Source organism: Polypterus senegalus, chromosome 8, assembly GCF_016835505.1.
Source record: "Polypterus senegalus isolate Bchr_013 chromosome 8, ASM1683550v1, whole genome shotgun sequence".
NCBI classification, from domain to species: Eukaryota; Metazoa; Chordata; class Cladistia; order Polypteriformes; family Polypteridae; genus Polypterus; species Polypterus senegalus.
The window spans coordinates 130,809,130-130,834,565 of NC_053161.1; the positions used below are offsets into that span (position 1 = coordinate 130,809,130).

Here is a 25,436-nt window from a genome sequence, read left to right on the forward strand (position 1 = left end):
ACAGAGATGTATTAATTATTGATTATATTTGTAGCACACTACTTGGTGTTACAATATACATGTCTACTGTAAATTAGAAAAATATCAAATCCCTTTATGAGGAATTGTCTAAATTTCTTTAGAATTTGACTGATACCTAATAATGCCCTGTTTAAATAGTCAGGAATGCTGAACCTCCAGTAACCTTTGATATATCTTAAATTTAAATGAAATTTTGTATGGCATTGGGAATGCAGGCAAAAGTCCACATAATCTGTCAATATTATCTTGATTTGCGTAGGTGTTTGCAGTTGTCACTCAGTAAAAACTAGCAATGACATCTGTTTACAATCATTTCCTCATCCAACTTCGTGACACTATTTAGGTTACAAATGTGGCACTGTGAAAATATAAATTTAAATACGTACCCTTTTCTCCAGATCTGACTAAATAGAACACCCCCATTACCTAATTTGAAGAACTATCGCCTTGGGATGTACTATGTCAATGATGAAAACACCAATGGCCTCATGTATAAACGGTGTATACGCACAAAAATGTTGCGTACACCTGTTTCCATGTTCGCATTGCAATGTATAAAAGTAAACGTGGTGTAAAGCCACGCACATTTTCACAGCAGCCTCCCCCTTTGCATGTGCACTTTTCTGCTTGGTTTTGCAAACTGGTGGCACCCAGCATCAAAGCAGTGCTACTGTATCTGTGTGGTCTCCCTTTTTTCAGATTTGCATCGACACAGGATTTATCAAATACACCAAATTAATTGCATATCATTTACAAATGTAATCATTCTGTAACAATATAATAATGCATGGAATGAACAAACTATTCCAAATACCATAACAGCTAATTAAGTGTTATTACTCTCAGTGCACCACTCAGATTATTTTAAACCATTGTATGTGCATGTGGTGTCATAGATGCATAGCAGCTGATCGGAAAGCTCTACAGCAGGTTGTGTTGAGAGTGCAGAAGTTTATCAGGATACAGGTCCCAGCTCTGGACAACATTTATAGCACATGTTGCCTAAGGAAAACCACCACCATCTGCATGAATTCCACTCAGCCGTGCCGCAGTCTGTTTGAACTTCTCCATTCCAGCAAATGCTTCAGAGCGTTTCTTGCATGGACCTTGAGGCTCAGAAACCATTTCATCCCAGGAGCTATAAACGCACTGAATCAGTCCATCAAGTGCTCCTGCTAGAAGAGCTTGTACTTATGATTACAATTACCTCACTGTAAGCTAGGACTACAACTATAATATTGCAAAACTTGACCCACTTTATGAACTATTTGCACTATCTCCACTATATGTACATGTATATTGTACGTATGCGTTCATATTGTATATTGTTTATGATTTTCTATCATATTATTATTATTGTTATTATATCATTTTATAGGAGGATTTGCATATTGAATCTCATTGTACCATATAATGACAATAAAGGAATTGAGTTCAATTAAATAGAAGAGAGTGTGTATTTACAGATGATGATGAATGGTTTCTAAGTTGATTTAGATTTCCAAGAGCTATCCTATTGGAGATGTGTCCTGTTAGAATATTCGGATGGATACTTGATACCATTTTTATGATGAAATCCATTAAAGTATGCATATTACATTTTACAGATAAATTGTTTACCTTTATTTAAATAATGTATACTGTTAATAATTAAACACATGAGGGTATTGTGGTGCAGCGGTAGCTAACAGCTGGCACCCTTAAAACAGGATTGTTTCTGCCTCGCACGTGATGCTAGTATCTCTATGCTCCATAAAAGTTTTGAAGAATTGTCAATCTAAGCTTACAGCTGGTTTTACATTTATTACAGAGCTCATTGTTCGGCAATTGGTTTTGTGGAGAAAGAAAATGGAAGGCCAGCAATTAGGGGTTGGTACGTTTGACAGAGACAGTACTGCTGCATAAAATATTCCCATTCAGGGTCGCACGTGTCCCAGCAAGCATCTTGCGGTTGGCAGAAACAATCCCTGGATAGAGCACCAGCTCATTGCTACAGTTGCGCCACCTTGCCCCCACATATTTAATAATACTTTAATGCATTTCATCATGAAAATGATATCAAGTAAACATCCTTCCATTCTAAAATGTTCAGAGAGCTGCAATATGAATGTAATGTATTCTGTGTTGCGATCACTGCCTGTGTGCTCCTGTCTACAAAAGAGAAAGCCTGTTTAAGGAGCACATAGTAATTAATGACTGGGTTGGGAACACAAAGAAAACAAAGCACTTAACATTCTACTTTAGTTAAGAGGGGATTTAAAAAAATTTTAACATGAAGTTTGCAACATTCTACTTTACTGATAAAATAAACTACAAGATTAAAGTCAACATTTCAAATTGTTTTTTCTTCACTGTGTCCCTAATATTGTTTTTTTTTCACTGTGCCCTATTACCCTTCCTTATGACACTTTGACAGTGGGCTAGGACTCGCGTTTTCACCTCGAATTTAACATCTGACCACTTCTTTTTTTTATTTCAGGCATTGTGTGACTTTCTGAACTTGAACTTTTGAGTGCCACTCCATCAGTTTCCTTCTGTTGCTCATAACTCTGTCTACGTCACCAAAAAGTAAATTTTCCTTGCCTCCACTTCACATTCACTGAAGTGTGACTTCTATGCACGGCATTATACACGAGACCCCAGGTCTGCAAAAGAAGAGTTGTTGCACAGGAAAGATAAAATATGATACAGCATATGAATGGCATAGAAAACTTTTGAAAACATTATAGTAAATATACAGTGTTACTATTAAGAAGAATTTATTTTTTGATTTTCTTAATAGATCATGATCAGAACATTTTAATAACCCTTCATACACTGGGTTAAACTGGTTAGCATTTGGTTAAAACTGACACATACTGTATATTATATGCATTATATAGAAATGATTACGGTTGCAGCTGCAAAGGACTGCAAGGCAGGTCAGTTGAACAACTGTGCCAAGGGAAACTGTAATGTCAAAAACATCTAAAGACTGAGCTGTAGGGAAGAAGATAGTACCTTCAATAACAAGACTAAAACTTGCTGAGAAATACTGTAAAATGCAGCTTACAATTATTATGCAATGAACTGTGCTGTAATATGACAAAGTCAAATCTCAGATGTGGAGGTAACCATCATCAGCAGCAAAAATAAAGGAAAAGTGTTCAACAAGCCCGTTTTCCCACTATGTTATATTATTTATAAGCTAAGATAAAACATATCTTTTGCTACAATTTAGATTTGTTTAATCCTATTACTTTGAAGGACTAAGAAAACATAACAAATGCTGAACAAAAAAAGCCTAATAAAAATCTTTTAAAGCGTCAGTAATAGTAAATATCAAAATACACCTGAGGATGCCAATGTAGTTTAAAAGGAAGGTCACTAAGAATGGAAACAAGGATGCAATTCTCTGCGGCCAGGCAGTGGAAACATGAAATAAATTGCCGAGCCCTGCATTTGAACTGGATGGATTTTCAAAATGATTTAGTATAACATGTTCTTCACTAACCATAAAAATGTGTTTACATATATTATGTTATATTATTTATGTACTGTATTCAGGCAGACTTTTAAAATAAAAAAAAATGTGTTTTATATTGCTTATAACCTATTTTTATTTTTATCATTATCATTATTCAATTAATTGTGCCCAAAAGAAAGACTACCACTTCCTTGATGAGGAAGCACTGTGCCTCTCTGCAGCTGATGTGAGGAAAACGTATTACTCAAGAGACTGCGCACATCTTCAACACTTCTCTGCACCAGGCCAACATTCCTTCATACCTCAAATCCACAGTATATAAACTGGTGTCAAATAAATTGTTTTATGCCTCAATAATTATCTCCCTATAATTTTCACACCAATCCTCATCATATGCTTCGAGATGCTGGTTGTGGGGCACATGGAAACACAACTCTGTACATCACACAACCCCTGCTCCAACTGGTCCATCAAATATGCCATATCATCTTCCCTTCACCTGTCCACATCTCACCTGGTCAGAAATAACACTCACTGTACATCAGAATGTTGTTAATTGACTTCAGTTCAGCATTCTGGACTTTAAGTTGTAACAGGATTTTGGACTTCCTGGTAGAAAGACCACAGATAGTCTAAATTGGCAATAACATCTACAGCTCCACAATGCCAAGCACTGGAGCTCCCCAGGGATGCTTGCTCAGCCTGTCTAGCATGCTTCTGTTTACCCTGTTAACTCATGACTGTACTGCATTATTGTGTTTCCTAATGGTAGTAATGATGAGACAAAGTACAGAGTGAAAGTGGAGCTGCTGATAAAATAGTGCAAGTGCAACAAACTCTCTCTCATTGCTGATAAAACTAAAGTGATGATCGTAGACTTCAGGAGGACCCTACCCACTCTCCACTTTACATCAAAAGTTCTGGTGTACAGAGAGTGAAACCCACTAAATTCCTTGGTGTGCACCTGGAGGAGGACATGGTCTGACACGGTCTATCAAAAAACCCTCCTTGATCAAGAAACCGCATCAGCAAATCCATTTTCTGTGGCATCTAAGCAGTTGCATCACTGTCTGGTATGGGAACTGTAACACATTTGATCACAAGTCCATACTATGGATAGTGTGCGCTGCAGTGACCATCATCAGGTCTTCTCTCACTCTTGGTCACAATGTGTTGCATCTGTAAGGACTACAGCGTTGTGAGCAATCTCTCCCACTCCTTTCACAATCTCTTTGCCCTGCTTCCATCCAAACAAGGTATCACTGGGCCAACACTGCCAGACAGATCAATGGGTCTTTCCCACAGGCTCCAGAACACAATGTTTCAACTTGTTCCCACACTTTCCCCCTTTTTTTAAATTAATTTTATTGTAATTATTCCATACAAATCAATCAATTTTTTCAAAAAGTAGGATTGAGAACAAGTTGACCCCCACCCTGAGAGAGAGCATGGCCAATGGCGTAACGCTTAAGGCTTGTAAACATACCTAAATTGATGTGTTTGATACGCCAATAGAGAAGAATGGAGAAGAAAAAGAAATGCAGAAATAATTGCTTCCTCTGTGCTTTAAAAGCTTATTCTAAAATATTGTTTAGATTCTGCCATGTTTTGAAAAAAATCTGTACAGATCCTCTGACTGAGTATTTGATTTTTTCCAATTTCAGATAGTATAAAACATCAGTTTCCCACTGACTTAAAAGAGGAGAGTTAGTATTCTTCCAGTTTAGCAAGATAAGTCTCCGTGCCAAAAGTGTAGTGACTGCAATCACAGTTTGTTTGTCATTCTATTACTTTAAATCCATCTGGAGGAACCCCAAACACAGCTGTTAATGAGTTAGGAGGGATTGCGAGACCAAGGCTGTCTGAAAGGTAATTAAAAATTTTGGTCCAGAATGATGTTAATTTGGTGCAGGACCAAAACATGTGACCCAGTGAGGCTGGGACTTGATTGCAGCGTTCACAGGTTGGATCCTGCCCTGGAAACATTTTGGAGAGTTTTAGGTGAGACAGATGTGCTCGATATATGATTTGGAGTTGAATAATTGTATGCTTTGCGCATGTGGAGCGCAAGTGAATTCTCTGCATTGCTATTTTCCACTCCTTTTCTGATATATTGATTAAGATATCTTTTTCCCAGTGTCCTCTTGGATCTTTGAAAGGGAGGGACTGTAAAATAATTTTATATATTGCAGAGATGGTGTCTAAGTCCTTGAAATTAAGCAATATTTTTTCCAGCATGGATGAGGGTGCACTTTCCCCCTTTTTATAGACTCTTATTTAATTAAGCTACTGTTCTGCATTCCTTTGCCATTATACATTTCTTATTATCACTGATTGCTATTTGCTTATATGATATCAGTTTGTACAGATGCTGTTCTTCTACTTTCCCTTATGTGAAATCAACCACCCTCTGCATTATTATATTGTCATATTTATTATCTAAATATTACATGGTGGCCCTGGGAAATGTAATTTCCAACCATTGTATAATGTACCACGGTATATATATGGATAGTTTGACAATAAAGTCCACTTGACAAGATTTGATAAGACTGGCATAAAATATCATTGCATGCTGGGTCTTCAATTTCACATATGGTTTCTTCATTTCATTCCTGATAGGCAGTAAGGATTGACCAAGCATGATGATGTTGTACCACTAGTGTAGCTGGTTTTAGTTTACTTTAAATTGTCATTTATGAAGTTGCTGTTTATGTTAAAAACAAGTTCCTGAGATCAATTGATGATTTAGGTAGGAAATAAATGTCAAAAAATTACTCAGGCAAAACCATTAACCAATGTGAAAGTAGTACATAAAAGGAAACATGCAAGAAGTCACTCACAACTGTATATTTGAGAAAATAAGAAACCAGAATTTCATTCAATAAAGATTTGGATAACAAGAGTCGGTAGCCTATGCAATAAGCTAAAGCAAGCCTCAGGAGACGGCCGAGTAGTTGCATTTAAAAAGATACGGCAATTGGTGATAGATATTGTTGAGCGTAAGGCACAGAAAATTAAATATAACAAATTTAAAATACAATAGAATTGTTTCTATTCCTCAGAGGCTGTTTTCCAAAGGAGCTAAATTTCATTTTTCAAAGCAAAGATTGCAGCTCTGAATATGAAGTCTCTGCTTGATAAGACGATCTAATTTTTCCTTACTTTGTGCAGTAAATCCTGAATCAATAAGTAAACCCACACAATTAGGCACAGAGCCTAGTTCTGAGGATAAGCAGCAGTGGGGACTACTTTTGATATTCTTTTAGATAAAGGTTAATTTCAGAATGAATCTGTAACTTAATTATTCTGAACCATATATTTTGAACTGCTCACTCATCCCACTCACATGAAAATACAATTAAATAAAAAAAGATTTGGGTAATATTCTTCCTCAATTAAAAATATCCTAAAACATTGATACACAGAATAGAATTGTATCTTTCTTTATTTTTATATTGTATAGATATAGAATAGCACTTGGGAGGAATTGCCAGCCTGGCGAGAGTTGTCTGGGGTTTGGTAATTTCAATTTAGGCCTAGCTCTGCTCTGTGCCATCTTAGTGGTATCCTCACCTCTAGCAACGTCTTGCCAGTTGGGCACACTCCCACAAATAATTTCTAATATACTGTGAATGAGACAGCAAACTAGTAGTGGTGTGGAAGTTATTATGTTAGAGAGCACCACCTATTATTATGCCAAAATGGCTACTATAGGTTCGGTATTTATGGTAGACCTAGTTTGATCAATATATTGAAATTCCAAGTATTATGATGCAGGATTAGTTAAAACTTATAACTAAGGGAGGCGGACCCTTTAAATTAATTTTTAGCAGTTGAGGTCTAGCAAGATTACAATGAAAAAAATAAGCTTGACTGAGATATCTGAGAAACAACACATTATTTTATTTGCAATTCTGAATGAACAATTGACATTGTTAGTGAGGGGTCAGTTGTCACATTTCTTCCCATGCTTTGATGCTAATCTCACTTTTTTGCTCTTTCTGCTGTTCCTATGTCTTTTTTCTGTTAGCTGTTAAATGTTTTGAATTTTCTTTGGAGCCTTCTTAGACCCTTACCTGAGAGATGATATGCAGAATAATGTACAAAATTATTCTGTAATTTTTCTTTCTCTGAATTTTTTACTTTTTTGTATTGTTGAGATTTAAATTTACTGGCTTATTTACTTTTTATCACTTTCTCATTTCTAACTAAGGTTTTGTTTTTCTTTTAGTTTTGTTTAAATTCAATATTGATTCTTTTTGTAATTATGATTTCTAGCTTATGACCCTTTGTCTTTAAGATGAGTATTTTGGCTCCTTGTTTTGATTTTCTTTTAAGTAAAAGATCACTCCTTGAACTTTGTTCTTGTCCTTTGTTGTAATTATTGTTTCTATTCTTTAAAGCTGTTTTTTTTTGTTTGAGCAAATGTACTTTTTATTTTCTTTAGTAAATGTATAAATCTTCTTTTTTGTTGAATTGGTCTTCAATAGGTTGAAAAACAGAAAAAACATAATGGTTTCTAGCGTTTAAGAGAACTTGTGAGGTTAGTCTCCTTTAGGAAATTTACAACATCAGACTCCATTAACTCTTTGAGAGCTGAATATTTTTTCCAAAAAACTCTGAAAAGCACACAAAGCAATTGCTTCACACATAAGTCAATATAAAACGTCTGTTGCTATGTGTTGTGGCTGCTGTTGGCACATGTCGGGCATCTCTGGCGACAGTGGCTATGTTGGGGGCACCTTGATGGTCAGCAGGAATAAATAGTGGAGCCATCTGCCCGGCTGTCTTTGCACAGCAGGTGGGTGGCAGTGGCGGTCGTAGTGTGACGCAATCTGGTTTGTACCTCTTGTCATCATAAGTGGTGGTCCTCCCAGGCAAACACTGCTGTAGGTGCATCAGCTACATGAAAGTGTTCAGCACCACGATCACCTGGGGACCGATCAGATGATGATGGTAGCTCACTTTCGTTTTTTATCTCCATCTCCAGATCACTTGCATCAAACTCAGAGTCCGACAAGTCAGAGTCCGATTCAACAAAATTACGTAAAACGTCCATGGAGTATTTTGCTTTGCACATTGGCTTCGGTCTCTCGCCAGTTGTCGGTGCCATTTTAGAGGTTGTTTGCTCTTCACTACTTATGCATGTGTAGGGAATCGAAGTTAAATCAACAAAGCTATGTAACTTTCCTTCTAGCAAAGAGAGTCGGACTAAAATGAAAGGGTGAGTTTTGTTGCAGTTTACAGCTGATTACCATCTCCTACTCCTGAATTTTGACAAAAGTCGACATCAGCCCTGAAAGAGTTAATAGAAATCAAAGTGTTCACAATTACAACAATTCACATTAAAGTGAATAAATGATACTGTAATGTAATATGCCAATTACATTAAAATTAAAGCATGACAGGATATGCGGGTCTTGAACTTCCATCCATCCATTATCCAACCTGTTATATCCTAACTACAGGGTCACAGGAGCCAATCACAGAGCACAAGGCAGGAAACAAACCCTGGATAGGGCGCCAGCACACACTGGGGACAATTTCCAATCGCCAATCCACCTAACCTGCATGTCTTTGGACTGTGGGAGGAAACCGGAGTACCCGGAGGAAGCCCACACAGACATGGGGCTCCAAACTCCATGCAGGGAGGACCCGGGAAGCAAACCCGGGTCTTCTAAATGCGAGGCAGCAGCGCTACTTACTGCACCACTGTGCCACCCGGATCTTGAACTTGAATTTAAAAATAAGAAGACACTAAATTGATTGAAAATAAAAGTAAGGTGTTACAAATTCAAAACAAAATTAGCCGGCATAGTGCAAGAAAATTACATGATACCCTGTTTTCTGTTCCAGTCAGATTATTAAAGAAAGCAACAGATAGTTTTGATTGCAAATAATAAAGACCCAAGTGAATGACAAATGTGAAATCATAAAATGTCTTAATTTGATCTAACAATAGAAAAAAATAATAAGCTATATATGAGCACAAATAGATACTGAAGTTAGAGACAAGTATATTTTACAAACAGATTATTATTGTGTCCATCAAGCTTATTTGGTTAGCTAAAATCTAAGTTGTCTCAGCATCTGAATAAGATTCCTCTTACGGTTTTTTTTTAAGTTCTTAGTTCAGCTGAACAGCTTAGTTGTTTGTTTCAGACTTCCATGATCTTTTGAATATCTGCTTCCTAAATAATGCTTTAAAGGCACTGCCACCTGTGTACTCTAGTAATAGATATTTTATCACATTTGGCTGGATAATTTATCATTGCCTTTGAAGATTTTGAAGATCTGAATCTGGTCAACATACAGCTTTCTTTAAGACCTAAACTGAGCCCTGATACAACACAACTTTTTTTGAAGCATGGTAATCAGAACTCAATTCAGTACTCTAAATATCATCTCAGATTGCTGTGAAAAATGCAAAACTCCAATGGACTGAGATTGCCATCTTTTTGTTAAGTATATGTGTCAAGTGGTGAAGCAGTACGAACAAACACAATCCATTCAAAGCTGTAACATATAATCCATATGTCCTGTATCTACAGTATATCTATATCAACAGTTGTAAAATGTTATTAATTACTTTGGTTTTGAAAAATTTTTTTTTGTGTGTTTAGAACAGAAAATAAATCGAAATTGCAAGTAATGAGGCTTAAGTTACTATATTGAATAGAGTTGGGCTACTCTAGCAAAGCAGAAAACACTGGAAATTAATCTATAGTTCGTAATATTTTCAGGGTCAAAATAGGCTTTTATGATATAGATAAATGAATGAAATATTACGAGAGGTGTAAGGTTTGTTTGATATCCAGCCATTAGAAAATACAAAACAAGTTGTCACAGACATAAGTTAAGAAGGGTATATTTTACTTTGAGAGGAAAAGATGGAAATAATAGCAATATTTACAAAGATGAAAGGCTTTCTCTATTTAAACACCTACATGTTATCTCTTTTAAAAAATGGAAGAAACACACATTTATTAGTCTCTGCTCAATTTCTTCAGTGTGGAGCTCCAACGTCACTGCTCCAATCTCATGCTGCTGTTTTCAACGTGACATCACTCTTATCTCCAACCAATGACTGCACTGATTTCAAGTCTCCTCCTGCTTACATGGAGTCTGAAGCACCCCACCCGCTCCATAATTCTTTGAGCCAATCCATGAAAGAGTCCTTTCGAAGACTTACTAAGAAACATACATTAAGTTTAATAGATTTTATCAAGCCTCAGAAGTGCTTATGCCCAAGTAAGTGCATGCTTTCTTTCTTCACACTCTTTCTGCCAACCTCTCCATATGGCTTTGCCTCCTTCTAACAGTCCACAGAAACCTTACAAGGGTCTCACTCTGGTCTGGACAGCTGGTCCTGTCAACAGATGTTGCAATATTTCGTTGGAAGTTGATTTAAGAACTACGGGATCTCTCTTGTGAAAATTCCAAAATTGGAAGGATATGCCAATCATGCTGTTAAGTCTAATAACTTACAGCAGTCTAAAAACTGATTTGATTTTTGTATGCTTGAGCAGTCACAGCAAGTCCCATTTTTTGAACAGAAGCAAAAATAATTTTCATAAAGGCAAACAATAAAATTGAGCAGAACACATGAGATTGAAGTGAAGCCAGAGCACCTAATTTGCTTATAATAAAGCCTTATACATTGGTAAAATTTGAAAACATAATAGCAGGTATGTAAAACGAAACCTCTGGATGAGATATTGGGACAGCTTAGCTATTAGCTAAACAAACAGGCTTGATGGACTGAATGGCTTCTCTTCTTTTGTCAAATTTCTTATGTTTTTAAATAAAGCTTCTAAATATTACAAGATTTACTCTTTTACAATGCTCAAATGTATGAATAATATGCAAAGAACTAAAAGAATAGAGAGATTTAAACACATTCCCAATACACAGTTTTTAGATACAAAATATAGCACCACAAAATTTTCACAAAAAACATGCTTCAGGTATTGCTACTGTTTCTAAATAAAAAGTGGTCTGCACAGTAGTTAGCTGCCAATTAGCTCTGGGGATTTAGGTTTGGTGCCCTGCCAGGTTATTGTATGTGTGGATTGTGCATGATTTACAAATGGCCCCATGAGTCTTTTTCTTTTAAACATCGCCAAGGCTCACATATGGCCACTAGATGAGCAAAACAATTTTCACTATTGTTACATATATTTTTGATTAATCTACAACCTTTTTCTCTATGTGCAAAAGCACACTGAAATTTATTATGGTTCAGATCTTGTAAAAGGGATGGCATGTCTACAGGGCAATTACCTGAAACCGTTTTGGAGGTGCTTGTCTGCTTATAAAATCCATCGGCCAACAACGAGTGTGTAGCAGGATCCTGGATTGTGGAGTTTGGGAAAAGCGAATACCAATAGTAATACCTCTGACCCCAAGTGTTTGGTATGAAGTGCAGGACCATGAAGGCAGACAGTGCACAAGGGAGATGAGAATGTGTGTGAAACTGCATGGAAGTAGCCTTGGAATATCTGGGCGGGGATAACAAATATAACACTTCCAGCCTTAAGGACCAATATTTCTTGTTTGTTGCTCTCCCCTCAAAAAAAAAAAAAAGTGTGATTGTAAAATTGCATGCAAATCTAATTTTAGGAGAATGCAAAGCAAAACTAGTTTTGTTTCAGTCATCACTAATGGCCACATTAAGATGGTCTTTTTTGAGTGTTGTTATAGATGCCCTGGGACCTATTCTCGAAGGAGCCACAATAAGCCTTCACTCTGCGATTTTTCAATGTAAAAATGGTATTAAAATATACAGTAGATATGCATACACAGTCTTTTACTTAAACAATCATGGTTTAAGTCATAAGAACTGGTAGAAAATATATATTTTATAGTGAAATGCAAAGGTTGCTCTAAATTTTATTTTAATATTTGTTTTCTGAGTCTAAGTTTCAGCTAATATACTGTGCTCTAATAAGTTTGAACATCTGATTGATGTTAATGTATGCAAAGGCTGCAGATTTTATTTAAGCTTGGTCTGGCAAAGTCTGCCATTCTATGGTAATCACCAGCATTACTTAGTTTGCAAGTGTTTTTGTAGCTGATGTAATTGGTTGTCAAGGGTTTCTAAGTGGGCCAGGAAAGCCTTTATAAATCTGATGCAACTGCATCAAGACTGCTGGGAGACCCACTAAGCAGTTGTCTGCTGAAAAGGACTTTCTTATCCTTTCAGCAGTGAAAACAAAGATTGTCCGAGTGCAACAAAAATGTTCTTAGCACAAGGCAGCAATTAAAATAGGTTTGTAACTGCTGGCAGTTCAGAAATGAAGACAATTGAATGCAGACACATTTTAGATTGAAAGATGATTCTGTTTGTGTTGTACTTGTTCACAAGTTAAACTTGCATTGTAAAAAATGAACTTTGTTGAAATCATTTAGGCTTTCATATACAGATGCAATTGCTGGGAGTCAGCATATAGCATCCTAATCTCTAGCAAAACTATATTGCAAGTGATGCACAAATAAATAACGCTAATTAGAAGTGCTTCTACTCACAATGTGGAAATAAAATACTGCCACATGGGAGGTAGCTTACGCGCTCTATTGATGATTATTATGACATATAAGTCCAAACTTGATTGTACTGTCATTAATACACATATGTATTTTCACTTTGTACTGTATTTTATGGTTTTGCTGGCAACTCACACAGGTAATCTACCATCTTAATTGAAAGCTGTTAGGCAGAATATTTTACAGGTAACTGGTTGGAAGCCAAACTACCTGTTTATGCGTAGGAGACTGTACTGAGAAGGTGCATGAAAAGCTGAAGAAAATTAACCCTTATACTTTTTAAATATGTATAAGCTTTCACACATCACACCATGCAACTGACTATTTTATAAGAGTAAAGAACATAAAAAAAAAAAAAAAACTATATATAGTTAATCTACGCACTCTAACTTTATTGGTCCATTAACATTTTAACTTTTGCCATTGTTGGTGGATGACGTTAGTCCTGCCCCCATAAATTAATGCTGCAGTGTTAGGAGTTGTTTAGCAGACTCTGATGACTGACAGTGGAACTGCAGACTACCTAAATAAAAACTGTGCCTTCTCTATTAGGAAATATAGACATTTGTTAAGAGAATACAACAGGCAGCCATTTTCATTCATTTTAACAGCTGCAGGGAAAGAAGGGAAACTGTAAAAAAAAGTACATAATTAAAAGGGGTGAAATGCATGATTGACACATGTTGTTAACATATAGTATTTAAGCCCAAATCTGAGTATTTCTATCATTCTTTTTGTCTTAGTGAATGTCATCTCTATCCATTTCTTATAAAGATATAGTCCTTTACAGTTTTATTTATACAGTTAGGAAATTTATTACATATTTATTATGATAGAGTTTTTATTAGTATAAATAACATTCTTGGTAACCTGAAGAAGTAAACCAATTTATAATTGACAGGAGCAGATGCAAATAAATAACTTTTCACTTGAACAGCTAATAAACTGTCAATACCACCTGGCCTATTTTATCATTAATTGGGTATTTACAATTAGAAAAAAATAACACACTGAAGTCAATGAATAGACTTGTCTATACAAAACAAAACAAATGTATTAATGCATTTGCTAAATAATAAAAGGATGTGTTAATTTTAAAATTCCAGAGCCAGGAAAATAATTTGTTAAGCTTAAGCAGTAAGTTCAACTAAAGGTGAAGAGTAAAGATTCAGTTAATGAACTATAGATGGCTTCCATAATAAGCAGAAGAACAATGTCGTCGGTGTTCATACAATGTTCATTCGTAACGTTTGAGTACAGATAGTCATTACATTGTTTTTTTCATTAATAATGTTATATTGTAGGAATTAAACACAACTAAGCAAGTTCAATACAAGTGCAATAATATTTTATTACTGGGTACTTTATTGCTTAGCAGCAAGATCTAACAGACTACACAATCACTGATGTCTTGTGATTAAAGTAAACTAAAGTCTGCATCTCTATTCAATTCCACTTATTCAAAGTATTAGCAAGCTTATGAATCAATTACATATTCAATTCAATTTGAATTACTCTTGTATAGTACTCTAACAGAAAGTTGCACAGGTTATCAAAGTCGAAAAGAACTTAGAAATAATAGGCAAAGAACGGGATAAATAATATTGTGTTACAAAGTTATGTGCCCCAGATCAGTATTCTTTGAAGAAGGTCCAGTGTTTAGGATTTTGGATGCTATGGCAATAAAACCCTTCAACTTTCTCTAGAAATTCTATAGCCCTAAAATCTCTAGCACTTCCACTTCAAATTAAACTTCAAGTCAGATGCGACAAAGACCAAATATATTATTGTTTAGGGAAAAGCAATTATGCTACAATTACATATATAATTCATGGTGCAATGTGTGTATTATATGGATATGTTGTTAGTGTAAGCATTTTTCAAGTCTTCAAAAAGAAATTTTGCTTTGACAGGCTGTATTTTATCATTTGACATGGAGGCACAGATGACAAATTTATTTTTGTCCAAAATTTTTGTACACGAGCAAGTCACATATGAACTAATAAAAAACAATGCAGGATAGATAAATGCCAAAGTTTCTGATTTCTTAAGGAATACTGATAATGTATTCAATTTAAATTACACAATACTGAGGATAGTGAATGAAAATTCAAACAAAATCAAAAGAAGTTATTCTGCTTCCAGAAAAATAAAATAATCTAAAACAAAATCACATCTTATATAAAAAACATATAGAAGCATAATGTGAATATCTTACATTTTTGGACATATATAGTAACAAAACAATTTACTTTTAATATTTGACAATAATTATTCTCTATATATTTTTGTATACAAAAAGTACATACATTCAAAATAAAAAAAGAATACAAATGTGACTCAAACCTCCATTCTAAAAACTTACAGGTATAGCCAAACATGCTGGTCATAGGCTGTTAGTGATAACTTATAGTGGGCATTATTATATTACCAAGAGATGGGTTCACCCTTCTTTGCACCGCCACTCATTTGTCAGCATCTAAATAGAATGGCTGTGTCTGTTCTTACAATAATGATTATTACTGACTCACATTTTTATACAACAGTGTCACTTCACAAGAAACACATTGAAAACTGGAACAAAGAGCAATATAAGATGCTATGGTTAGTTGTGTAACATGAATATAGCATAAGATAACATATTCTGTAAACTGTACCTTCAATTTCATTGTGTCTCTTAAGTAGCCATTAATGTTACACTTTCAGGCATTCTAAGAGTGTATGAATCTTACGAGAATTACAGTTTCAAATGAACATTGAGGGAATTGAAGGACCCACTACCAAATGGCTAAAAGAAAAATCAAGTCTGTTGTCTCAGTGTGCCATTTACAGTACACCTGGGTAACATTCTTTTATTTTTTCCAGTCAGTGTCCTCCTGGGAGTAGAACATTATTGATTTATTCTGTACCTTTTATGCTATCGTTTCACAAGATAGCTTTCTGCCTTTATTATTAAGCACTGTCATGGAAAGTATGATTATTTTAATAGATTACCTAGTAGACAGCATTAGGTTTAAATTTTGAATGAAGGGAAAATGAACATAGCTGGGTTCTCTTTTCATTTCCTTTTGTGGTTTTGAAAAGAAATAAAAGAATGACTTTATAAAAATTCCCCTCAGTTGAGTCATTCACAATAAAACTGTCTACTGACACACTTAAAATTTAATGTAAGACTAGGCTGAGATTTTTATTTTAGGTTTAGTCACTCTTATTTTTTATCATATATTACAAAGTGTTTTTTATTGCTATTAGACTTGCTAACACTTCATATTTTAATGTTATTTTAATATTTTATTAAGTACTTAAAGCTTAATGATAATTAATAGTGATCTTACAAAATGTTACAAAACTTTGATAATCAATCATTTAACTAAAACTACAGGGATTACAGATAACCTAAAATCACTTTACCAAACATTGTATTGTAATGGCACTAACAAATTGCATCAGCAATGAATCAACAAAAGTATGAGCTGCCATTCCATGATGCAAATAGGCAGCTTCAGAGGCACCTACAGGGTACCAATAAAAATGGCAAGACTGACAAAATTTCACATGAGTACCAACTACTGCAGCAACAAGTAGCTGTTTGCAAAGGACACTGAGCGACCTAAGTTAGCCAATGTAAAAAGCATTAATCCATTGAGTTGGCATCTGTGATCACCAGCACATTGCTACACTGCTGTCAGAAGTGGGACAGATAAAGGACCTACTGTCTGACTCAAAAAAGTGCCAAGTGCCACAGAGAGATAAAATAGACTTATTAGACTCTTCTGAGGTGTTGCTAGAGATTTGGAATCTAGAATGGTGTTTGCAGCATCGGTGCAGGAAGGAAAATAGCTGAGAAACTGCTGCCTCCACCACAGCTTCTCCATTTGCAAAGGTCAATTGGCCTGGACCTGTAGTTGCTGGTGTAGCTTCAGGTTTATGGAGCTGGGGAAATTTTGGCATTTCAGGTTGCCACTCACATCGAGTAAGCAATGTGAGGCAGAGTTGGCAGCAAAACTATGCAGGCAGAGGGCAAAGCAGATTGTTTAGGTGTGTTAAAGGAGCTATTGGCTGTCACTGTCTTTTCCAATACAAGGCAATAGTCCAAATGTGAAGAAAACAAGTTCAAGACTGAAAGATTACCATAAGCAGAATACATTTCACCTGTAAAAGCGATGTTGCCAACCAGATATACAGACTAGCAAAAGAGACAAAGAATCAGGATTTGTTATTTGAAGAGAAAGGGTCTTATTTTTACCACTGTTAATCCATCTCTGGATTATCAAGAGCTGACACTAACAAAAACATAGATTGAAAAGCAGGACAAAAGTTAGAATAGATGCTTCATTTTAACAAAAGAACTGTTCCCAGGATAGTAACTGTCTGTGAGAAGGATGCATTGTCTCCTCATGTGCTGTAAAATTATTGGATAACTTTATATTGGCCTGGTCTAAGTATGTGCTTGTGTACAGTGCGTGATTTTGCCCTGAGGTGAACTGATAAACATCAGCTTTTATGTGTGGAGTCACATGACCAAACAAATAGCCAACCAGGACAGCTAAGTAGAAAACAGATCAAAAGTAAAAGTAAAGGCAAACAGACAGCTGATCAGAAACAAAAGCCATGCCCAGCAAACAAGGATTAAGGCAAAGATGATCAACTCAGTGAACAAGGTAGGACGATAGTTAGTAACTGCTTTAACTGTAAACACTCACCAACAGACTGAATTAAACCACCATTTGGTGAAGCTTCTATAGCTAAGAACCACAGCTGCCCAGTGTCTCTTCCAATCTTTGATATGCAGATGTTTTATGGTATTCTGATAACAGTGTCTATGTAGTAACGTACTGTAGAACCCATGACCACAAAATCATAGCTTTCTTCAGAGCAGACAATCTGACAGTTGAAGCACTTATCTGTAATTCACTGACTTCAGACCTAAGAACCTGAGTTCCAAAGGCAACTGTAGCACAGTAAATTTGAACTAAAGACCCCATGACTTTGATTATAAATGCCAGGACAGGCTATTTTTTTTTTCAATTTATAGAAAAAACTTAACTTTAGAACATAATTTCAAAAAATACCAAATGTATCTTTTAATATGGATGTGCATTAAACAAGAATATACAAGAAGTTGTGTCTAATCCAGTACTTTCTGGTAAGCTACTTTCCCTAACATGCTCTTTAGCAACCTAGTATACATGAAAAACCGTAAAAAAACAATTGTGATGATTTTTTAAGGACAAGAGGAGATTTTTGTCATCCGAACTGTAGAACCAGTTACTGTATGGGCTAGAGGAAATTCAAAGGATCATTGAGGACATCTGCTAAGGTCAGTACATACAAGTCATTTGACATTTCAGTCAAACTCAAGATGTAACTAAAGTCAAAGTCAGGTTATTTGTCTCAAATTATTGATTTATCTCAGCATGTCTCTTACAATTGTAAGATATTTCCTTAAATGATTTAAATTTTGCTGTCTTCGATATGTGGCCATCTTTTACAGTGTGGATGCAAGACCACTTATGTCATGCAATGCATCACATACCTAGTAGTGTGTCAAGTCCGGCGAGCTAAAATGGCAACACCCATAAAGAACAGAATTCAAAATGGCGACAGTTATATAATTAAACAACTGATAAATAATCAAAAATTAAAGTTAATAATACATGCAAAACAATTGTGAGGGTGGGTACAGATGCCTTCTTGGGAGTTACATATTCTAGTTAAGGTTTAAAACCATACTAACATTCAAAAGATAAGATAATTGTAGAACAAGGTCTATGAATATTCCTAGAGAAATCAATAATAGAAAAAAAGTTTATAAAATTCAATAGAAATTAATCCACATCACAACATACAACAAGTTTATGTATGATATCAAAATGTTAAATTACGTTTAATACCAAGCAGGGAACAAAAATACCATTAAAACTGCCAAACTGAGGACTCCACATCTAAATTGAAAGAGTTAGGGAAAGTGGGCAGCTGAATAACTTCTTTAATGAAAATATCTACTAGTACCTGCCCTGACAGAAACATCTTAAGTGGAATACAATGTGTTACTTCCGAAAATCTGTCCATAAGAAACAATGCATTTAGTATTGTCTTATGAAGAAGTTTGATCATTAAAAGTAATTCCTGATGGTGTTAAAAGTAAGGGGAAAAAAGTGCTTGAAACTACCTGCCTGTTAAACTAGGACATACTGCTTCCAGCACATTTAAATTAAAAAATGAGAATATGTATATCATTTAACTTTATATTGTATTCTCTAATAATAGTTTACATTATATGAAGTGTTACTTCTTTGAACTAGATATTTACGTTTTCATTATGTTCCACATAAGATATGAGATGTTACCAGAAAATACCATTTATCTTTATACTTATCTGTGTAACTGAAATGTTTCAAAATTATTATATGTAAATGAACCTAGCTGATTAAAGGAAGCTGTTCTGCTATATTTCTTCCATCTGCCAGGTTGCCTTTAACAAAGCACATGGGCTCCACCAGTTGCTATAAATAAAGGACATCCATTGTAAAAATGGCTCAAGACTCTTCTTTATCTAATAATTAATTTCTGTAAATCTCCATTGGAAGGGCACGTAGTAGTAAAGGTTGCCTAAGTCCAGTTGTTGGACTACTGTTTGAAATGCAGCGGTTTCACAGGTCTTAACATAGCTTTTTGTACCAATATGAAATTAACCTCAGATTCTATTAGGCCTTCTTTATTACTAATCTGCTTCATGTAAAAAAAATCAGGAGTGGTCTCCCCTAGACTTTCTGGTATAGTCAGATATGGGGATTGATATTTGAGGAGTAAACTGCAAGACAAAGATTACATTTTTATACTAGCAAAATACCCGTGATTCGCAATGAAGAAGTAGTGTGTTGAAGAAGTTATGAAAAAGAAAAGGAAACATTTTAAAAATAATGTAACATGATTCTCAATGTAATTGTTGTAAGCTTATTTTAGAATTGAGAGTAAATTTGATGATTGTAAACAGTTTTATGAGAAATGCACATTTTTAGGATGTAAGTATCTCTTTGTAAACAACATTTGCAGTTCTCAAAGAAATTCTCCTTAATTTAATAATAACACATACACTTGTTAAATTAGAATATCTAGAGTGTGAAAAGACTAACAAAATTACTAGTGTAAAAAAGCCATAGAAATATAAGCGATATAAGCAATCTTTTTGTTTAGTCTACTTTCAAGATTATTCTACATAAATAGATGTAAATGGAAGCAAACCTCTTGTCCTGTTTAGGAAAGTGGCTAATTTGATAATTAAGAAATGTGAACTGCTGTGAATATTTCCTCCTAACATTAGTAACCCTAATTTAATAAATGACAACACCACATTAATAATTTCTACTTAGCAAAAGAAAAGGAAATTCTATCTTTGATTTACATAATAAACTTAGTCAGAGAAATTACTTCAAATCTGAATTACTGAATGCTGAAAACATACATTTTTAAAATGATAAGAAGTTCCTTATTAACAGGCAGATTTCTGTAACTTTTACTGGGGCCATTGCTAGAACTTTATTAGATCCAAATGTGCCTCTTCTCTTTACAATACATGACAAAATATTAACTTTGAAGCTTCTGTCTCACATTTAATTCCTGTTTTTATACTAGTCACAGCACAGAGACAAGCTTAGCTCATGTTGTCAATAGGAATGCGATTGCCTGATTGCTGACTTTTACACCAAGCCAGTTTCTTAATTTAATGCGTATCTTGTAATTCTTGATTTAATCACATGGCTTACTTTAGCAATGTATCAGTTACAAATTAATAATAAAGTGACTTTATATTGTCTTTAAATTTCAGAGACACATACTCTTAATGACATTCAGTGCCACAAATTCTATTAAATTCTTGACTTTTCCTCTGCAAAGGACTCCTTTTCTTTGCTTTATTTTAGCTCACTTGTTAGTCAAGAATTTTCTATTTCAATTGTCTCATTTTTCTGAACAGAAGATAACAACCACATGTCAAATGACAAATATAAAAAAGACAACATCTAATCAGTTAATTGGTGCTATTTTCACTTGTAGTTGTATTCATCAATAAGTACCTTGTTTTAATAAACTAGCAAAAAAAAAAAACAGTAGGGATTGACACTTTCATTTCTCCTTGGGCTGTGTTTTTCCCAAAATAGTAAGAATTTATTCAGAAAGCTCAAGAGAATATCTGAACCAACAGGAAAATAACATATACACACAGCAAAATATCATATGGCATAGTCCCTAAAATTATTTTTAAATTATGATGTTGGTTGGAAGAAAACTCCATGGCCACTGCAGTTTTCCAGGATCAGAAATATCCACCACTGTTCTGAACTTGCCTGTTAAAGGAAGTGATAGTTATTATGCTAATACTGTAGATTGAAGCACATCTTTTGACACCATTGTTCACATTATTCCTTTTGACAGGCTTAAGAATTTATTTTGGATCTTTGGCACTGTCTTATTTTGCTTATTTCATAAAAAGAACCTGGGGTTATTTTCTGTTGTGTACTGCAGGCAATAAACCTGGTTGTCTGTGCAGTCATTCCAAGAACACCTCTCTCCAAGCCACAGAACAGGATAGGGCTGGATGTTTGGGTTGGGTTAGATATTGGTCATGTGCAGTCATAGCCTCCATCATTCTTAGAACTGACGTTGAGTTCAGACATTGTCTTCATAGTAGCCTGCTAAACAGAGCAGAGCTGGATCCAAAGGTTCACTTACCTTGTCACATGTGATGCTTAACGTCTTTCTGGACATCATGGCTCCGAAACAAATCATGAACTACTTGGAAAGGCCCAAATAAAAACCACAAGGAAATTATTTTTAATGTAGAACTTGAAATGATAAAGTCTAATTAAAGCACCTAATTAAACATTATTTAATGAAGAGCAGTCCTTTATTAAGGTTTGCTTTGATTTCTAATATTCTTATTAAAGTAAGTCTGCCAATTTTCATGTAGTCATTTGGGGGCCTGGAAACACTAAAAATGTTTTCCATTTAAAAGAACTGTTATAAGGCATTCGCATTACAAACATTTACTTTTGGAAAGGGGTTTCAGGAATGGATTAGCTACTTCTTACCATAGAAGGAGCGTTTATGTCTATGTTGCATTTACTTGGTTTACACTTTAGAGATTGTAATATGACTCACACAAAAAAACAAGGTAACCTGACTTATTTTATGTTTTTAAGAATGTTTTGACTTCTTCATCACTTTTATGTAGGGCCGATGCATTAAGGTTTTAGCTAAAGTTTTACAACTAGATGCCCTTCCCGCCACTAACCCCGTCTGTTTAATCTGGGTTTGGGACTGGCACCATGTAAAATAGAGAGATCCTACATTTATTTGTGCTTTGGATACTTACAAATACTTTAAACAGTCTACTTAATTAGTTTTCTCATGGATAACATTTATTTTACATGAATCTTTCCAGAAAGGAGTCTCTACTTTTACTCAAGTATGGCTGTTAGATACTCTCTACAACTCTGATGTTGACAATCTGCCTGTGTGCATACCTGCACATGTTAACAGCATACACATTTTTGAAAGACTGAATTATTTCAAAATTTTATTAATTATAGGGATTAAACGTGCTCCCAGAATCCCAATTGACTGTCCATTAACGAAATCTGGTCCTATCTTACTCCTTGTTCTTTATCGTCCTCCAAAATACAATGTGTCTTTCTTATCTGATCTGACAGAACTACTAACCCACTTAAGTTGCCTCTACCTAGGGAGTCATTATTGGCGATTTCAACAACCATATTCACATTTCTCTGTGGTGGGCTGGCGCCCTGCCTGGGGTTTATTTCCTGTCTTGCACCCTGTGTTGGCTGGGATTGGCTCCAGTGGACCCCCATGACCCTGTAGTTAGGATATAGCGGGTTGAATAATGGATGGATGGATGGATATTCACATTTCTACATGTATACTGTGGAATGAATTCCTATCCTCACTGGACTGTTTTAATTTGGTGTAATTTGTTGATGTTACTACCTACTCTGGTGGTCATATATTGGACTTGATCATCTGGCTTATCTGTTAGCAACACTTATAGCAGTGATTTGAGACTCTCTGATCTTAAAGCAGTACTTTTCACTGTCTCATTACCCCTCTCTTCTCTTACCGGCAAACAACGAATTTATTTCAGAAACCTTGAAAATATCTCTCCCTCTATCCTTGATGAATCTGTTTCTAATCTTTTCCTGTCATTACCTTTTCCATTTACACTAGATAGTCTTGTTGACTGTTATAACTCACCCTTCATCCAGCACTAGATAAAACAACTCCTTTAAATCATAAGGAGGTTTCCTATAAGTGTTCAGCTCCATGGTAAAACTCAGAATTACAGACATTGAAAGCAGCTGGCTGATGCCTTGAGGGAATGTCACGTAAGACTGGCCTCACTGTGCACATCCAGGCTTTCTCTGACCATCAAAGGGCTTACAGGCATGCACTAACTATAGCCAGGAAAACACATTATGGCAAAATAATAGAAAGTGGCCATGATAACCCAAGGGTTTTGTTCTCTGTATTTGATAGACTACTTCAAAATACAAACTGGATTCCAAAAAAGTTGGGACACTATACAAATCGTGAATAAAAACTGAAAGCAATGATGTGGAGGTGCCAACTTCTAATATTTTATTCAGAATAGAACATAAATCACGGAACAAAAGTTTAAACTGAGAAAATGTATCATTTTAAGGGAAAAATATGTTGATTCAGAATTTCATGGTGTCAACAAATCCCAAAAAAGTTGGGACAAGGCCATTTTCACCACTGTGTGGCATCTCCCCTTCTTCTTACAACACTCAACAGATGTCTGGGGACCGAGGAGACCAGTTTCTCAAGTTTAGAAATAGGAATGCTCTCCCATTCTTGTCTAATACAGGCCTCTAACTGTTCAATCGTCTTGGGCCTTCTTTGTCGCACCTTCCTCTTTATGATGCGCCAAATGTTCTCTATAGGTGAAAGATCTGGACTGCAGACTGGCCATTTAAGTACCCTGATCCTTCTCCTACGCAGCCATGATGTTGTGATTGATGCAGAATGTGGTCTGGCATTATCTTGTTGAAAAATGCAGGGTCTTCCCTGAAATAGATGACGTCTGGATGGGAGAATATGTTGTTCTAGAATATATTTTTCTGCATTGATGGTGCCTTTCCAGACATGCAAGCTGCCCATGCCACATGCACTCATACAACCCCATACCATCAGAGATGCAGGCTTCTGAACTGAGCGTTGATAACAACTTGGGTTGTCCTTGTCCTCTTTGGTCCGGATGACATGGCGTCCCAGATTTCCAAAAAGAACTCAAAAAGAATCGTGACTCGTCTGACCACAGAACAGTCTTCCATTTTGCCACACTCCATTTTAAATGATCCCTGGCCCAGTGAAAACGCCTGAGCTTGTGGATCTTGCTTAGAAATGGCTTCTTCTTTGCACTGTAGAGTTTCAGCTGGCAATGGAGAATGGCACGGTGGATTGTGTTCACTGACAATGGTTTCTGGAAGTATTCCTGAGCCCATTCTGTGATTTCCTTTACAGTAGCATTCCTGTTTGTGGTGCAGTGCCGTTTAAGGGCCCGGAGATCACGGGCATCCAGTATGGTTTTACGGCCTTGACCCTTACGCACAGAGATTGTTCCAGATTCTCTGAATCTTCGGATGATGTTATGCACAGTTGATGATGATAGATGCAAAGTCTTTGCAATTTTTCGCTGGGTAACACCTTTCTGATATTGCTCCACTGTCTTTCTGCACAACATTGTGGGAATTGGTGATCCTCTACCCATCTTGGCTTCTGAGAGACACTGCCACTCTTTTTATACCCAGTCATGTTGCCAATTGACCTAATTAGTGTTAATTGGTCTTCCAGCTCTTCGTTATGCTCAAATTTACTTTTTCCAGCCTCTTATTGCTACTTGTCCCAACTTTTTTGGGATTTGTTGACACCGTGAAATTTTGAATCAACATATTTTTCCTTTAAAATAATACATTTGCTCGGATTAAACGTTTGATCTATCATCTACATTCTATTACAAATAAAATATTGACATTTGCCATCTCCACATCATTGCATTCAGTTTTTATTCACAATTTGTTTAGAGTCCCAACTTTTTTGGAATCCGGTTTGTAAAAAAATCACCCATTTTTTCTGTCAAAATATTCAAGATCTAAATAATTCAACTAACATAAGTACATCATCCATTTATATCTTTCTCTGTCTTCCCATTCCATCCAGCTCCTTTTCTAAATTTTCACCAGTCATATCTGCCTTTGTTAATGACCTGCTGTGTAAGATGAGGCCTACTACCTGTGAAATGGGCAGTCAGTCTGATGACCATTGTATACAATTTTTTGTGTATCAAAGTCAGCATGAAACTGTA

General features: G+C 35.6%; 1 protein-coding gene across 4 annotated transcripts in view; it reads right to left on the reverse strand.

The window, feature by feature from the left end:
• The window catches only part of mgat4c (mgat4 family member C), an 817,959-nt gene that overhangs the window by 219,319 nt on the left and 573,204 nt on the right, over nucleotides 1–25,436 (reverse strand). The window lies entirely within an intron of this gene.